Source organism: Coptis chinensis, chromosome 1 (assembly GCF_015680905.1).
Source record: "Coptis chinensis isolate HL-2020 chromosome 1, ASM1568090v1, whole genome shotgun sequence".
Lineage (NCBI taxonomy): Eukaryota > Viridiplantae > Streptophyta > Magnoliopsida > Ranunculales > Ranunculaceae > Coptis > Coptis chinensis.
Window position 1 is genome coordinate 29555805 of NC_141456.1, and position 5021 is coordinate 29560825.

The window sequence follows — 5021 nt, forward strand, 5'->3', positions numbered from 1 at the left end:
AAGGACATTAGTTATGGGCTTTTGTAGTTTCCTTTGATCATACGAAAAGAATTTTCGTCTTTTTGCAAAGATGGATTCATGGACCTAATTTTGTCACGTTTTTTGTGTGTGTGATTTAGATATTCTTTGGTTGAAACTTGGAAAGGACAAAGTAGTGATCAGCCATGTGAAAGAATAACCATAAGCTCGCGATAGGTTGGCTTTGAAGTTAACGTTAACGTGGGGAAGTAAGTAGTGTTCTTCCTTAATTAGTCTCAAAAATAAATTTGTACGTTCATGTGTGAAATATATGATTTGCTCGTGAGCTTTTGTGGGGCTGCAGTCCAAGAATACTTTCAGCCAACTTAGGCCACTTGTTGGTGGACCTAAGCCCTACCCAATTGCTAAACTTATCTGATAAGATAAAACTATGGGCCTTACTAGGCTTTTGAATCCCCTTAATGCAAATGAGTGAATGACAAGTGACTTCAAATTTTCAAGTGAATCTTGTGCTTTTTTCAGATTCTCTCAAGTGTTTGGGATTGTTTGTTTTTCCAAGTTTCAGTATTGAGAGGTGCTGAAACTTAAGTTTTCAGCAAGGCGCTCAATGTTGTTTGTTTTTCTTTGTACTCTTCAGCATTCAGCGCAATTGGCTCTTCAGCTTTCCGCGGTCTCTCTCCTCCTTAACGCTGAAACAAAAAACGTGAAAGACTCCATTCCTCTCTTGCCCCTCATTAGCCGCTATCCCTTCTCTCCTTCAGGTATGTTTAAAAACATCAATCTTCAATTTCTTGTTCAATTTCCAGCGAAAATTGAATGTTTTTTCTCAATTAAATTATTAAGAACACCAATCTTCAATTTCTTGTTCAATTTCCAGCGAAAAATTGAATGTTTTTTCTCAATTAAATTATTCTTTTTGCAGATCACTACTTCTCATCATCACTTCTACCGTTTTCAAGCAACAATCTTTAGGTTTGTTCTCTCTTTATTGTTATATGTATATTTTTTAGTAACAAATTTTTAGGATTTTTTAGTTACTAGTCTATTGTATAGGGGGACACTGGAAATCAATGGAATGCTTCATTTGTATAGGGAAAACATTAGTAGCTAGTGTGGGAAACTTCCATTCTTGATGCTTTTTGGGATATTTTAAAGCGTATTTCACCTATTGTCGTCCCCATTACGATAATCAACTACCTCTTACTGTATTTAACATTTTGGAGGAAGAAGAAAGAAGGAAAAATGAAAAACAAGTCTCCGAAAACTTACCTATTTAATTAGTGTATCAAGAGAAGGTTTAGAACTTGACATCGAGTTCGTTACTGAACTTTTCAAGTTTAGGACATTGTAATTTTCTGTTTTCATCACATTGTCATTTAGATAGTTCTATTATGCATTTAGTTATATGCAACTGTTCAAGGAGTTCCTCCCTATTCTTTATGCTCAAGTACTTTGTTTACTGCAAACAAATAGATAGAAAAAAATGTTCGTCATCTTCTTCCTTGAGTTTCTATTCAGATGAAGAAAATGACCATCACATCTCATACTCTCATAGTATCAATGAACAAACTTTCACTTGAAATCATATTTATATTTTTTTTTCTGGTGAAATTTACATTACAAGTTTTGTAACAAAGATCACAAGTTATATGCAGAACCACCTGTCAAATTGTTAATGTAATACTATTCTTGTAATCTTATTCCATAAATGATTACTCATTTTATCGAGTGCTTTTGTTGCATTTCCTTTTGTGGTAATGAATATCATACTATTCTCATATACCTTCACATCTAGGTTGTGTCTTTCTTTTAGGATTATAATTCAATTTTTTGTTCTTCTGGTTGATTCTCTGCAAAGCTTATTGAATTATCTTGCCCCGAGTGACTAACTGACTATGTTGTAAGTCTGTAGTGATATTTGTATATATACTTTTCTTTGCATACCACTGTTTTGTTTGTGTACAATTCCTTAATTGATTCCTATTGAGTGACTTTAGGCATGGGTCCTCGGAAGGAGAAGTTAACTCCACAGGTTAATGGAAAGAACAAGGCAACTCCGGATGTGGTTGAGAAATCCGCTCCAACTCCTAGGATAAAGACAGATGATGCGTGGAAAAAATGTTTCATTGAAATGTGTTTAGAAGAGGTTAATAATTATGGCTATAGTGGAACTTCACTCAAATAAGAGTCATGGACTAGGATTAATGAAAAAATGAGCAAGGACTACGATGTTCCATACATACAAAGGCAACTCAAGAATTAATGGGACTACCTCCGAAAACAATATCAAACATGGATAGTTCTATCAAATAGGACGGGACACGGTGTCGATCTTGTTGGAGGGGTTTTAGATTTTTCGGATGATATTTGGGATGATATAATCAAGGTAGAAATCAACAACTTTTTAGTTTATACAAGTTATTAGTATACAACTACTTTGTTAGTTATTTAACCTCATTTTTTTTTTAGGCTATCTATTGTTACAAACAGAAGTATCCTTTGGCGAGCCATTTTAGGAATGCTCCATTGGCAAATAGCAAGTTGCTCGAATTCTTGTTTGAGCCCACTGTATCTTATGGTGACGAAGGGTTTAACCACAAACATCCAATTCCTATGGTGACTCCCCATAACGTTCATACTATAGAGGTTGAGAATATTGATAGTGCAAGTGAGGATAACCAGATTCATGGAGCTGATTATCTTGACGATCACTTTTCAAATGTCACCTACTATGAGGAGTACAACCCTTATATATCACAAGATGATCATCCTTCCCATGTTCCAAGTGATAATGTACCTACTAGTTGTGCACATAGTGGTACTACACCTGCACCACCTAAACAAACACAAGTTCCAACTACTTCACGAGCAAAGAGTGATGCTGGAAGCTCAAAGCAAAAACGTAAAAGTGATTCTCCTGAACCAGATCTTCTAGTGAAGAGTATTGGCTGGAGAGCTTGTAGAGATGGTGAAGACTCAAACCATGGGAGATAGAAAACTTGTGGATGAAGGTGTTTTGCAAGTGGAGGAGTTATGCCTCTTGGATTTGTTGGATTATACTCTCTACCTTAACTCATTGGAAGCTCTCTCTCTTCATCCTTCTCATAACAAGATGCTTCTGAATATGCAAGAAAATAGGCTTAAAATCCAATTCCTGAAGAACATTACTCGATTTATGTCCTAGTCTAGCTAACCTAAGGATGTGATACTTGGAAGATTGTCAATATTTATATTTTGTTAATATAAAAGGTTGTATTCGACTTCGATAATTGTCGTATTTAATTAGTTTTTGTTGATGTTGAAGGTTGTAGCTGACTTGGATGATTGGCGTATTTAGTTTTTAGTTTTCTTTTTATCCTATGTTCGCAATGTTCAGGTTACTTAACTAATTGTTGTTTGTTTTCTATATTGTTTGTTTTTATAAACAATCAAGTTACTTAACTGCTCTGGCATTGGTCGAGACGGTTAAGTATAATAGCTAGGTTGATCAATGAGAAATATATTACTTTGATTTTTAGGTTATGACAGGATTTATGTTTATGGAATGTTAAAAATACAGAGGAGACTCTGTCAAAAAAATTCTATATCGTTTGTTTTTATAAACAATCAAGTTACTTAACTGCTCTCGCATTGGTCGAGATGGTTAAGTAGCTAGGTTGAGCAATGAGAAATATATTGCTTTGATTTTTAGGTTATGACAGGATTTATGCTTATGGAATGTTGAAAATACAGAGGTGACTCTGTCGAAATTTTTCTATATCGTTTGTTGTTATATCGTTTGTTTTTATAAACAATCAAGTTACTTAACTACTCTGGCATTGGTCGAGACGGTTACGTAGCTAGGTTGACCAATGAGAAATATATTGCTTTGATTTTTAGGTTATGACATGATTTATGTTTATTGAATGTTGAAAATACAGAGGAGACTATGTCAAAAAAATTCTAGAAAAGTCCCGTATCTTAGGTATATAATTGTTTGAGATTTGGGGTGTTACAAGACTGCTAGTGATTATAGTTATATATTATGATCGATTTTGTTTACTTGGATGATTGAGTAGTTAACATTTTTTTTTTACTTTCATTTAGCGAAGATGACACCGTAATAATGGTTATTGGTTTATTACAACATAATATTTGCATGGATTAAGCATGCTACGAATCCTAGGCACGTGAGGCAGAAGATATGCATATCTGCACTTATTGGGAGAATGTATGTACAAGAGCTTCTTCATGGAGATGATACAAATATGTTTAACATGTTAAGGTTGAAGAGGCCTTCCTTCGTTATGCTATGTGATCACTTTCGACAAAGGGAGCGGCTTCATGATAGTAAACATATTGATGTAGAGGAAAAAATGGCAATGTTTTTAATGACTATTGGTCACAATAAGAGAAATCGAACCATAGTGGATCGATTTTAACATTCAACACAAACCATTAGCAAGTGTTTTTATGAGGTGCTAGTGGCAATGCTCCATTTCTCAAAAGCGATGATACTTGATCCACCATGTGACAGGGTCATTCATAAAGGTGGAACTCATTACCAACGCCGTCTTAAGCGAGAGTCATTCAAAAGAGTTGTTGGAGCGTTGGATGGTACACTAATAGACGTAAATGTTATACTTGATAAGCAAATTCCTTTTTGAGGAAGAGGGGGTAAGGATTGTTTCCATAATGTTTTAGTTGTGTGTGATTATGATATGAGATTTACTTATGTGATGGCTGGATGGGAAGGGATTACCCATGATGCTCGTGTATTGAACGAGACATTACGATGGCAAAAAAAACACGGATTCCCATTGCCTCCGGAAGATGTGTTTCAAAACATCACCTAATGAATTATCATGTTTATATATGCTTATATGAATTCATTATTGTATTGTAGGTATGTATTACTTGTGTGATGTTGCATACACACACACCAGGGGCTTCATGTGTCTTTATAGGAATGTTAGGTACTGGTTAGCTGATTTTAATCGTGGTGGTCTTCCTAGAAACAAAGAGGAGAAATTTAATCAGGCACATTCCTCATTAAGAAATGT

General features: G+C 34.9%; 1 long non-coding RNA gene across 1 annotated transcript; it reads left to right on the forward strand.

Moving 5' to 3' along the window:
• Positions 1-456: 456 nt before the first annotated feature.
• Positions 457-4045, forward strand: LOC147523361 (uncharacterized). The gene is made up of 4 exons (XR_015196318.1): positions 457-740; positions 902-951; positions 1977-2365; positions 2449-4045. It is a non-coding gene; the product is annotated as an uncharacterized LOC147523361 (long non-coding RNA).
• Positions 4046-5021: the final 976 nt, after the last annotated feature.